At 40.2% G+C, this 13,944-nt stretch overlaps 1 protein-coding gene across 3 annotated transcripts in view; it reads left to right on the top strand.

Moving 5' to 3' along the window:
* The window catches only part of RhoGAP71E (Rho GTPase activating protein at 71E), a 79,943-nt gene extending 74,542 nt beyond the window's left edge, over positions 1 to 5,401 (top strand). For all 3 annotated transcript variants that reach the window (XM_070208328.1, XM_070208327.1, XM_002048397.4), the window contains 3 exons: positions 3,282 to 3,431; positions 3,488 to 3,656; positions 5,109 to 5,401. The gene's annotated coding sequence lies outside the window, so the exon portion shown is untranslated. The remainder of the gene's footprint in view (positions 1 to 3,281; positions 3,432 to 3,487; positions 3,657 to 5,108) is intronic.
* The last annotated feature ends 8,543 nt before the right edge of the window (positions 5,402 to 13,944 follow it).

Raw genomic sequence — 13,944 nt, 5'->3', positions numbered from 1 at the left:
GATGGCACGTTTTTGTTGCAATCCCAATGAGGAAATGCTAATCCGCATGTAATATTCGAAAATGATATGAAAATGCCAAACCAAACAACCACCCAACGCAAGTTGTGCCCAAAATCCGAAACCGGGGCTCGGCGTATGGGCCCAATGCCAACATTACTCAATGTCAACATCAAAATTGCTTTGGAATTCATGCATTCATTCGTTCGTTCGCTTGCCCATTCCCTCATTCATTTGCCGCTAAAAAACTAACGCAAGGCCCGCAGTATAGAAATTTTCATTTTGTATTTCAGTGAATTTTAATGCCGCTGCAGAAAGCGACCAAGTGCCAGGGGAATCCGGCGGGTTCGTCCTGCTCCTGGTCCCTTAAATAGCTGCGCAGGGCGCTGATTAAAAGTGGCAATGCCTGGGCCATGGGGTTGAGTTGGTATTCCTTTACTTTTTTTTGGTTGGTTTCATGTTGCAACCTTTCTCTTTGGCTCTGCGGTCCATGGGGGTTGTCAGCTGCCGGCTGCTGCACTTGTTCTGTGCCACGACCCCAACGACCCCCGAACACGCTGGCAAATTTCGTCACAGACTTTGGCGTGAAATTTCGAAACGAATTCTCTAAACAACAAAACACACGAAACTCGTGGCGAATGTGTCTCATTGTAATTTTTGTAATGTTTCAGAATTCGCTGCATGGGCACAAGTTTGTTTTTGTTTAAAAATTATTAGAATTCAGTTGGTTGTTTCCGAGAGTGTGGGCTGGCTGGGCTGTGGGGGGGTTGCTTTTGCGGTGGTTGCACAGCAGCTGGTGCCCCGAATGTGACCGGCATTTGGCCGCAATGTGGTCGCCGTTAAAGGACTTGTCTACGACGCGCTTTCTCAAAACTCTGGCGGAGGGGGTGGGTGTTGCACGGGGCCACTCCAAATGTGTTTGCCGAATCATGTGCTTGGGGTTTTAATATTTTTTCAGAGGGCCGCAAAGTGCAAATGCTAAGCGATTTGTTTGTTCACCGGAATGGGTGAGTGTTATTTTCCGATTTATTAAACTATTTTTGGGCATCAAAAAGTTGTGGGCAATGCAATGTGAACTAAAACTTGACTTTTGGACAGAATACTTAAAGATCTTGACATTAAGTGGGATTGCTTTTGGGCTTGTGTTTCATTTTCATGAAATTTAAAGTGAATTTCAAATTAGCTAACATTTTCTACTCTTACTAAATCGGAAGTCTTTAAGAAAGGTGCTGTCATATGTAAGAACTTTTATGAGCCGTGCAATTGCCTCAAAAGTGTTTGCATGATTTATTCGCCTCGAATGTAATGCTTAAAACAATAAAACGCTTTGAGACTTATATGTGGGAAAATCAAAGGGCAGCCTCTGGCACTCAAGTTTTTCATTACAAGGACTTAAAAGACAATTCAAACAAAACATTTGTCCGCCTGCAAAAGCAAACAAAAGTTGAGCTTTTCGGATACTTAAACAATTCAATGGACTGCAGTTGCCTGCCAGCCCGAAAACCAAAACCCAAAACCCGCCAGCAAGCATTTGTTGGCCATAAGCTGCAAAAGCAAGCTAAAATATTTATAATGCTGTCCAACACTTGGCTGACCACAACAACGACAGCAACAACAACGAGAACCAAAGGAGGACAGAACATTGACCGCAGCACAAAAACAATAAATTGATTTTGTATCTTTGAGAACAAGTGCAGGATATAGGAGCACATAAGGATACCACAAGGAGGGGCAGTGTCAGCGGTGGGAACGTTTGCGTGAAGCAGACTGAAATTGTATGCAGAATGTTGCAATACACGCCCCGATAATTATGAAATTTGAAACGCAAAGTGTACGAAAAACCCAATAAACGAACCCCAAGAATTCCAAAGAAAGCAAAACAATTTATGGTGCAACACGCCCCGAAAACTTTAGAAACGCGACTCTTGGCAGTAAAACGAAAGAAATGAAATAGTACAAAACGAAAATAAAAGATGTGGGCGTGGCAGTTAGTCGGGCCAGGCGAGCAGGCAGGCAGCAGACGTTTGAGAGCCGGGCATACAAAAGGACAACAACATATGCGAAAGGGATAATAATTCACAATTCACAACAAACAATGCAACTGGCCATATAATAATAAATTTAGGCGCGCCAGATGAACCAAAGCTGACCGCATTATGGTCATAGTGCTCTCTCTCTCTCTCTTTCTTTCTCACACTGCATGCACTTGTCCGGCACAAAGGACTCAGGACTCTGGACGCTGGTTAGCTAACGATGCGACACGCGCGCAGCAGGAGAACGTTTGATGTGTGGCGACGCGACTCGACAATGTCCTGTGCGAGCCAAAAATTGACATTTAATGAGCCCGAGAATGCGACCCTGCTCCACACACACACACACACACACACACACACAGTCAGCTCGTCCATGTCTCGTATCTGGTTTATGTAATCGCATAAATCCTGTTGCCAGCAGGAGCTGCATGCATGTCAGCCCTTCAGGTTTGTGCAACACCTTTTGTTATCATTCAAAGCACTTGTTTTCCCTCCGGCCAGGTAGGGTCAGCAGCGTCTCTGCTCATCTCTCGCTCCCTCTTTCTGGCTCCCCTTCTTTTGTTTGTTGCTGTTCAGCCATTTGGCAAATATTACAGGTTTACCTGCATTGTATGCATGTGTGTCTGTGTGTGTGTGTGTGTCCGGATTTTCGATTAGCTCACATATCAAAATGGTACGTTAATTGTTTTCAAGTTCGTGGCATGTCAACAGCACACGTAGCCGAAGCAACGATTTTCGAGTCAATTTATCTGTCTAGCCGGCGATTTAATGAGTTTGTTTTAGATACATTCCCGATAGAGGCAAATATGAGCAAGCCAATTTCTGTGTGTCTAATCGATTCGACGTCTATGCTGAGCCACTTTAGAAATATACTTGAGATAGAACACATAGAAAACCATTTCATAAACTTATTGATATACATAACATAGATGTACACCAAACTGCAGCTGGGAGAATATTGGTGAGAAATGTGTTCAGATTATGATTCATAAGCTAACAGCAGGATTCTATATTATTTACTCGAGATAATTCAAACTATTTTTAAGTTTCAAACAGTCTTAATTAATTTTTTTTAAATTAATTTACCAAAAATAAACAACAATAATGATAAATACACTTGGGAACCTACCAAATTCTGGGCAAAATTTGAGATGTTACCGCTTGATTTAAAATTTTTTTGATTGCCAATCATTTGAAGGGATCTGCACGATTTCAAAAAAATATTACATTTAAATGTCTTTGTATTTCTAGCGGCTGAGTGGATACACAGAACGCTAGCGCATTATGCACTCCAGGTGAATGCATAATACTTCTTTCGTTATATCTCTGGGGAGCAGAAGGCTAGATATCTTTGACGTATAATTAAAGAGAACCACAACAGGCTGCTTGCTGTGATACAAGGTAAGAGTATAAACTTAAGTTCCTTCTGTTCATTTTACATTATTCAATAATTGCAGGCGATTTTTAGATTCTGTTGTGAAGCCTGACGACTGTTTCCTCCTTCTTGCCCGTCTGCCATAGCCAAGGGGCTCGAGGGTATTGGCAGCTTCCGGCGTAGATGAGGCCTAGGACTGTGGACTAGGTTAATTAGCCTGTGCGGACGAGTCGGCTGCTCCAGCTTCACAAGTAAGTATGTTATATCTAAGTCTCATTCCTGCCGTTCTTAAACTTTCTTGTGTCAAACCTCTCGTATCAAACAGGCCAAAGGACATCATTATTGTCCGTGTACTGTTCATATACCATACAAATTCGATTGAAATCACGAAATCGTTCTGCTCATGGCAAACCAATTCGTAAGCACAAGAGCTACCAACGTTGCAAAGGATATCAAAGTCGTCCTTGGTGTTTTCGATATATGGCTATGATCTGTCCAAAGCACATTAATATCGTATATATATAATTTCCAAAAAATTGCTACTTTTTTTAAGTTTATAATCAAATCGGCCATAAATTGGTAACCTGACGGAGCATCGTGATCTCCTTTGGCCAACATGCAATCCTTGTCTTACCAACATATAATGTGTTATATAAAGGACGAAAGTCTTTCAAGGAGCTGACGAAAGGAGATTTTTGTTTGTAAATAAAGAAGCATGTAGATCGGCCGTGTCCTTGCGGATCATGATGTCATGTTACCAACCGATACTCCATATCTTCCCGACTCAGAATATACAATGCAAAGGACGAAGGTCTTTCGGGAAGCCTAGATTTGCGTAGAATTCTTTCGTAAACGAACAAAGCCATAACTCGGCTGTATCCTTACGGATCCTGACAATTATTAAGTCAAACAAATCATAAAAGCAAGGACCATAAACTGGCCAAAGGACATCAAAATCTTCCTTGTCGTTGCCGATTTATGGCCAACTTTTCAAAAAGGACATTTTTCAATTCGCCATTTCTCGGCCAAATCCTTAAGGATTTTAAAACGATATACCTTTTTGAACTCGTGAGAGGCGAGACTATCAATTGGCATTGAAGGATTTTAAGGATTCGACAAAAAATGTCACCAAAATTTATCCTAGGCGGTTAGTTGCAAAATTGGCCAAAATCGAACATATCCGGGCTAACTTCGCCATTTGAAGGACTATCGGGATGTCCTTTGGCCAGCAGATAGTTCTCACTTTCCCATTGAAGAATTTACAGCCCAAAGGACGAAAGTCCTTCAGACAAAAAGTTTTAAGGACAATTTTGTAAACAAAAAATAGTTCATAACTCGGCCTTATCCTTGCATATCCTGGCGAGGCATGTGCCAAAATAATTGTATTAAATAGGACTACCGCCTGGCCAAATTTCATTAAGATCGTCCTTATAGTTTGGGAAATATACAAGGATATGTGTTTTCAGCCCATTTCCGTGCGCTCTGCGACTAAAATTTTACAAGTAAAAATACAAGTCCTATGATTCTTAGATGACCCCATATTTTGTTGATGCACATCGATGCAGTGGGCCTATACGATCCTAACGCACTATGTCCTTTAAAAATCTGCAAGGATGTGACCGAGCTATGTCCTTTTTTCCTTACATAAAATGCTCTTATTTATTTTTGCCTTGTTTAATTTAAATGTGTTTTTATCTTTTTAGAATGACAAATTAAGGACTTAAATGAGCTCTAAGGACCTCCATGACTGACAAAGCAATTTTATCCAGGATCGGACTTTAATTAAGCCAGATATGGCGAACAGAAATGCCCAGAAGATCGACAGCAAATATTTTTGCGGCCGAAAAATGACGTAGCACAAAGGGGCATCATCGTCGCCGGGCCAAATTTGCACCTAAATTCCACTCAAATACCAGGCGAACAGAAATGCACAGAAGGTCGACGAGTGCTTCGAATAAAAAATTTCATTGCATAGCCTTAAGGGGCAAAAATGTAACTCATTTAAAATGAGTCATGTTAAGTAGCAGTTCATGTAAAAGGAGTGCTGTAAGGCGGCTGTAAAACAGCAGCTAATGAAAACGGGTGGCTGAAAGAAAAAGCATACATGTTTTTGGATCATTTCAATGCACATTTTGCAGGGATATGATCCTTTAGGTTCTCAAGGACTATATCGATGGCATGGTATAACCAAGGGTATGATAGTCAACCAGGAACTATCCAGGAAGCGGGCTGTTGCTAGGGGAAGCTGTAAAATGAAAGCATACATATTTTTTGACCATGTGCTTGCGCATTTTTCAAGAACTTGGTCCTTTAGGTTCGCTAGGACTATATCCATGGTATGGAATAACCAACGATATATAGGTCAACTAGGTACCAACATTGTGAATCTCTGCTGGTGGTAAACAAATGATTGAATACAAATTCTTAAATGCTTTTCCATGGAAATAACTCCGCGATGATTTTGTTCGATCTCTTTAATTATGCCGCTTTAAAACGATGTACAAACGTACATCCGCTGATGTACAAACGACATTATTATTTGTTGATCATTTTTGTCCATGGGCGTGTGTCCCAACGAAACTGAATATTTTACTGTACATGTGCGTGGCAGATTTGGCTGAAAGATAGAATAAAAAATGATTGGGTTTTGGTAAACTAAAATATATAGGTTCGACTTTGCAAATACGTAATTTTTAGGATACGTGAGTCCTTAAAATTGACCGAACGCTAAACATGTCGATTTCAAAATTTAGAATGAGATTTTGTTAAAAGTATTATATGAAAAAACCAAGGTCATCTAGGTACCGAAGGCATTGAATATTTCTCGTCTGATGACAGATTTGGCTGAAAAATACAAAATGAAAATTTAGTAAGTATTTTTACATCGTACGATTTCGAAAGGATATACCTTACCTATTGAGGCTTGTGAAAGTCTTTCAAGTCGACGGAAATCTACAAATTTAGAATTTGTCGACCAATTTAACAATTATACAAACCATATTTGAGCAGCTGTTCGACATTCACTAAAGAAGAATTATGTTGAGTGCACACAAAGTGCTCAAAGATTGGCGAACAGCAAAATAAGCACGCAAATCATAAACTCGAGCTCCATTCAAAGGTAGATAACGCATAGGCAATCACACAGAAGCATAGGTAGATATCACTCAAGAAAACACACATGCAAACATATGTATGCGGAGAGAATCGCGGAGATAACTGCTAGTGCATTATCTTCTTATTCATCGCGCTCTCTCGAATTTTTACGAAAAAAAAGTAGCCATTAGTTTTTGTTAAACTTTGAATGGCCTTATATTGGGTTATTTATTTTCGATTAACGAAATGTTTTAAATTCATTTATTATTTCTGAACTAATAATATTTCTGAATAATAATAATATTTCTGAACAGCCTTACACGACAGCCGGCATTTAACTAAAACGAAATGATGTTGCGCAGACGAAATAATCGAGTGAGCGCCATCCAACGGTAGATAACTTACAGGCAATCACACACATGCACAAATAGACAACAAAAATGTAAAGATGTATGTGCATTGCGAACTTGTGCATTATCTACAATATCTACGTCGCTCTCTCCCGAACTCTTGTGAGCAGCAACAAGACTTGCTCCACTTTCTGTGTGCTCTTTCTTAATACGTTCGCGAAATTTGTTTTATTTAAGCGCACACACACTCACTCACACATACATTTATTAATTAAAACGTACAGCTGGACAGCGGACGAAAATGTACATGTACACGTAGGCATGCATGTATGTATATGCACATGGGTTTATCGCTTTTAATAAGCTTTGCGCCAGCTTAACATAACATAACATAAAAAAAGCTTTAATAGACTGTACTCGCAGCTTAACATCATGCCATATTGACTAATGGGGCCACACTAAGCAGAAAAAAGTTGTGCAGATCGAAAGCGGACCAAAAACCGCCGCTCAGAGAATTGAGCATGCAAACTAACAGAAGAGAACTTAAACGCAGGCAATTATTAATTGGACCAATCAGCGCTAAGTGCATGAGCATAAGTAGATATCGACAGCGAACACACACACAAACGGGCGACTGCTTGGTTATCTCTGGGCTTGGCTCCTCTCCGCGAATACACCTGTTTGTGTGGATGTTGCTCGTGACTTTAAGCAAGACTTGCTTTATTTCCCTTTTCGTTTGAGTAACTTAAATCTGAGTTAGTTTGAGGCGAGTAGTAACATTTACATAAACACACGCTGAAATTGTGCATAGTTATTATTTGATAGGTGTAGAGTAGCCCTTTTTACTTTGATTAATTTTGGTCAAATTATTAATTGGGAATTTTCGAATGCCAATTGTTAATGTTGGTTTGTAAGGTTCCAAAAAATTAAACTCGAATTGTGGAACGTGCAATTGACTACGGTTGTCAAAACTATACAGAGTTGGGGTGCGAAGTCATAAGGCGATCGAAAAAGCGGTGCAACGAAAATACAGCTTGCAAACTATAATAAGATTAATAATTTTTCGGAGCATAAGCAGCAAATACAGACATGCATAAATATATAACACAACAGAAAAGACACATACCAACTGAGACACGAGGGAATAGCCATATGTACAGATGTATGTATGCGTGGTTGGGCATTATAATAATATGTATTATATATTTTTGTCAGCTTTTGAATGGCTTCACACACTTTAAATAAGGTACGATATCTAAATTGATGATTGTATAGGTCTTTCGAAACCACAGAGCATCTCACATTTTGATTTTTGTCAAAATAATCTCAATTAATACCCTCGATCCGCACAAGTCCTAAATCATGTACCATAAGTACGCCATTTGATAGAAAATTATCACTTAGAACATTTTAAAACAGATTTACTTGACTGCTGGCACTCAACTAGAACATCTTTTATTCTAAAGTGGACAAAAATTGGCGCACAGCAAATTGAACAAGCGAAAACTTGAAGCGAAGCTTGACAAAGGTAGATAAAGCATAAGCAAAAACACACACAAGTATAAGTAGATATCATTTGAGAAAACAGGCACACCCAAACATAGGTACGGAAAGATAATCTTCAAATATGTACGTACATATGTATGTGTATATGCATGTTAGGGAAGGCAGCTAATAGCTTAAAACGGGACATGTCCATTTCTGTGTGTCGTTTTTTGTAGTCCGCGTTGCGCTCGCGCAACTTAGTTTTGAGTTGGTTTGTCCCCGGTAGTCAATCGCACATGAATGCGTGCTGAGGATTGTGCTCAGCCCCATATATTAATATTTTAATCTAATATATACATTTATACATTATACCAATTTAGTCCTAAAGGGTACAACATTCGAAAAAATAGCTTTATGCTTCATGCTTCATGCCATATTGACTAATGAGGCTACATACACTATAACAGAAAAAAGTTGTGCAGATCTTAAGCGGACCAAAAAAACCGGCGCTCAGCAAATAGAGCAGGCAAACGACCAGTAGAGACTTCAATGTAAGCAATTTTTGATTGGACCAATCAGGGATAAGCACAGAAAAAAATCGTGAGTGCACGAGCATAAGTAGATACTGACAGCGAACACACGTACAAACAGATGAGTGCTTAGTTATCTCTGGCCTTGGCGCTCAGGGCATACACTTGTTTGTGTGGGTGTGTATGCTAATCAATGTAATGCAGCGCTCTCACTCGAATTTAGATCGGTTGCTTTATTGCTGTGCGCCGGGTTTCGTCCGCTGAAGGCACTCAGAATTTAACACTCTGTTAATTTGTCAGGCATGCGGTTCTGTAATGTAATGTAACCAACTGACCTTTTCTTAAAATTAAATGTTGTCAGATATAAGAAGTTCCTCACGCGGAGGAGTATGGAATGGTATATTTTAAAAGCGTTCTTTAAGTAAACAACAATTTTTTTTAATAACAAATTTGCTAGTTTGAAAGGAAGCTATGAAGTTATGAATGTTCAATGGAATAAAGGCAATAGAGAGATTCAGTTTTTGTGCTCAGGCATACATATACATATGTACATACATGCACAACATTGCATCGGCGCTCAGAAATTGGAGCAAGCAAAAGATCATAAGATATATTCTTGTTTTGAGCGAAAAGCAACAACGAAAATTTTTATGAGCGCCATTCATAGCAGATAGCGTATAAACAACCACACATGAGCATATTTAGATATCACCTCTAGGATTCTCACCTAGGATTAATAAATTCCGACCGACTATTGTTTTTCCCTCAAAAGTTAATATCCCTTGTAAAGTTAATATCAAGAGTGCCTCAATTATTAAATTCACAACAACCGGTCAATATGTGTTGACAAATGTGCAGACTTATCAAAAGAAGAGGAGAGTTGCAGTTATTATGCGCAACAACCATTGCGCATATACATACTTACATACATATATTGATACTCCCTTTGCCTAATACATACATATATTTACAACGGTGGCTCGGCGCACAGAAATTAGAGCAAGCAAATGATCTCAAGATAAGCTCTTTGAAGCGTTAAACAACAACAAAAACTCGTGTGAGCGCCATAGATAACTCATAAACAGCTACACAAAAACATAAGTAGATATCACTGCAGAAAACACACACCCAAACATATGTATTCAGAGATAATCGCCTAATATGTACATACATACATGCATATGTGTATGTGTTTTTGAGTGCTTGTGCATTACAAATTTTGTCTGCTAATTGCTCTAGACGAGACTTGCTCTATTTACTGTGCGCCGGTTTTTGTAGTTCGCTTTGCGCTCACTCATATTAATATTTAACCCCAGTTGTCAATACGATTTTTACTTTCAGCAGGCTGACGATTCATCAGACGCTTTATTAGACTTGTGAAACTCCATAGAAACTATGGGAATAATAATTGTGTATAGCTAAATGTTGAAAAGGGCTAAGGGTAAATTAAAATCAATATTTATCAATTTTTGAAGGTAACAAATCTTGAAATCGATATTGATCAATTTTGAGGAGTTGAGCAGTTGGTATAGATCATAACGAGTTTAAAATGGTATATTCTTCCCAAATCGTACCTCGTTTATAAGAGATATTGATAAAAATATCAAATAAGTTTTTTTTAAAACAGACCCAATTTTTTTAAAAGTTGGGATTGTGACTTCCCAATTTCTTTTTTTATATATAATTTTGGCAAATTAAGTCAACATTTAAGACTTTATTTTCGGAAGGCCACATCTTGAATATATTTTTATATTCTATTTTATTTTTACATTATATTTTATATTCATTTTATATTTCAAAAACGCTCTTATGCTATAAAAAGGCATATATTCAACATGTGCAAGTCTCTGGTTGGCAAATTCGTGGTTTCATTAGAACTTACAGACCCTGGGGGTCCTTTGCATGATTTGCAATTTGTAAGCACTTCAAAAGCAACTAGCTTAATATCTTTTCAAGCATGTCCACTTATTGTGTTAGCCGAACTTTTGGGCCAATAAAATGACACATTTGCCAGTTGCTAATTGCAAGCCATAAATTAGGCCGAGCCCAGTCAAAGGGTCGTTCTCTGGATCCGTCACATAGATAAGCCCGGAGGGAAGGAGACTGTGGGGGGAGGGCGGGTCTGTCAAAAACTTTAGATTGCATTAAACTGCGAGGCGGTAGGCGCAACTATTTCAGGCAATGGGGCTGGGCTGGCTGTTTGATATGCGGCATGCAACTATGCAGGACGTGTAGGCAATCGTAGACAAAGCTGCAAAATATTAATTATGACAGAACTCTGTGTGTGTGTGCCCTGCTCAAAGTCCTACAGCCAGGGCGAATGCCGTTGGCCAAATTTGCATTTATATTAAAAACAAACAACAAGCCAGGCAGCAGCAGCAGCAGCAGCAGTAGCAGCAACTACGTTCAGTCTGAGGCTGAAATCCTGTACGATGACAGGCACCAACGACTTGCGGCGTAATCAAAGACACGTCACCAACAGGCTATGACCAATTTGCAGCCAACTCTCCCCCCACCAATAGCCCCAGCCACCATTCTCGGGCGCAACTATAGCCCTAAACTGATTTGCGAATATTTGGACAACGTCGATGGCTGCGGTCGGCGCTTTAATTATGTCTCATATATCAGTTTGCTTGCCAGCTGGTTGGGGTAAGCATAAAAATAATTTCGTTTTGATTGCAATTACAAAACCCCACGCACCACCCACACGCACCACCCACACCCCATTGGCGGTCGGGCGGGCGGCGCGGCAAGTGCACTTGAGGGTTGCTTGCCACTGTTTTTGGTTTTTCCGTCTGAGTCACAAGTGTTGCCAATTGTTTGCAACTGTTTTGTCAGCCCAGCGAACGCCAAGCAACCCCAAGTTATCCTGTGTGTTGTTGCTGAGCAAATTAGACTCCCCTCCCCTCCCCCTGCCACTCTCGCTCTGCCAGCCCATCTCTACCCCAACCACCAGCCGTGGAAAATTATTAGATTTTATTGCACGCAACATTTCGAAATGAAATGAAAAATGTTTTGATGCGATTTATTGTCAGTCGTCTCTGTCATTCTCTGTGGCGCCCTTTTTAATATATCCAAGTGGCTTTTGTGGCCAAATTGTGACTGGCATTCGCCATGGACCAGCTGGTACGCCAAGGGAGAGCCCTCGAAAGGGTTTTCCAAAAGTGCAGCCGGGCGTAAATGTTTTCGAAACAAAATTAGTTTGGGGAATTTGCATTTGAATATAGTTCAGCCACTATATAGAAAGTTGTCAAATAAATGCTGATGGCTTCCCTGCCAGCCGTCTGTCAGGGATTGAAATCTGTTTGCCATTTGCATAAGTAATAAGTAAAAGGACGCATTCAGCTGTCTGGACAACTGATGGATATGATAATCAGGCGCTTATGACAATCACAAAGCGATAAGGGCACAGCCTCAAATACTCATAACTACAGAGCATTAGCCCGGACATAACTGATTTCTCGAATGATGGCAATCGTGTTTATGTGATACTTCATTGAAGTTGCATTACAGCTGAACTGATTATGCACAATTTGTTTGGGCAATAAGAATAAAAGCTAAGATTTCCTTAAAGAAATTGTACAAATACAATACTATACCATCTATACTATGCCATACCATACAATACTATACCATCTATACGATACTATTCCCGAGCTTGCCTGTGACACATAATTTTAGCTATAACTTTCTCATCCAGTTTCTCAAAACCTCGTCGTGCTTTTTCACCACATAAGGTAACTATATATATATATATATAGGATGTATGGTCAACCTGAGCATTACGCTTATATCTCTGGCAATCTGATATCATATCTCAAATACCTCAAATACCGCCAGTCCTGTGTGGTCACTTGATGAGCTAAATGCTCAGCTCTTAACGCACTCTTGCTAAGCTGTACCCAAGTGGCATTGCCCAGACGCATCCTTTGTTGGTTCTTTCATACACTTAACAAGAATTCGGAGCATTTGAGGCAGCTACTTTAAAAGCCATTCAACACGCGCCTTGTTAGCATAAAGGGAACGCACCTAACAGTCGTCTCAAATGGACAACGCTTCGCTATAATTTCCATTCAGGGCAGGCGCAGGGGCACAGTTGGCTTGGGCATTGGGTTACACAACTCAAACAGATGCCGGGGCACTGCTTTGGCTGTGCCTCTCTGTTTGCTCATAGTCCTGGCCATCGGGGACGGGGCATTTAACGCATCCTAACAACTGCTACATGACACCATATTATTAAATTAAATGCGGACACGCGTACCACAAGCTGTCCGGTGGCCACCTAAATCGAACCTTTGTGCAACGTCTGTGGCAACAGATGGAAGCGGGCGTTAGGTGCAAGTCGAATCCAAGGCCAAAGCCCGTTGACCATTAATTTTTCAGTTAAATGGCGGTCAGCTTCTGCTGCTTCTACTGCGTGTGGAGCTTGTTAAACTAACAAGCCAAATGCTGTTCCAGGAAAGACAATCAATAGATTCGAAATGTTCGATAAGGCGAAAAACGAGTAAATTAATGAGTTTTAATTATACGACTGAACGTTGTATTCATTTTGCTACCCGATACAGATCAGTCCACATATCATGTAACCCGGGCGAGGGAAATGCAGCTAACAAAATCTGTGTATGATCTCGTCTTTTGTTCGACTCGCGCATAATTTCATAATTCAAGTTGCCGTTGAAAAGTCACCTGCTCTCCACAAAAATATGTAAACATCAATATGTTTCAACTGTGCCACAATTCTAAAGTTGCAGTTGCCTCTCGAGGATCATTGATCATTGAGCGTGCCTCCTGCTGCACGATGTCTGCCGCTTGCCGCTACCTGCGGCTGCCGCATTTAGTGATTTCTTGGCCAACAGCTGCTACCTTTCTTTTTATTCGGGGGTTTTTTTTTTTTTGCCCTGCCAGCAAGAAAATTGATGACGACAGGTTGAAATGATCGCAGGCTGACCGGAGTCTACAAAAAACCCAAACTAATACCCAAAACCCGAAGCCTTCTGTCTGGCGTTCTGACGTTAATCGACTAAATTGTAGCAGCTGAACTGTCAGTTTTGTTAAGTGGGCTGTGTCTCAAGTCTGCGTCT

The sequence above is a fragment of the Drosophila virilis genome, chromosome 3, assembly GCF_030788295.1.
Source record: "Drosophila virilis strain 15010-1051.87 chromosome 3, Dvir_AGI_RSII-ME, whole genome shotgun sequence".
NCBI classification, from domain to species: domain Eukaryota; kingdom Metazoa; phylum Arthropoda; class Insecta; order Diptera; family Drosophilidae; genus Drosophila; species Drosophila virilis.
Note: the sequence above shows the minus strand (reverse complement) of the source record. Positions and strands in the feature narration are given on the sequence as shown.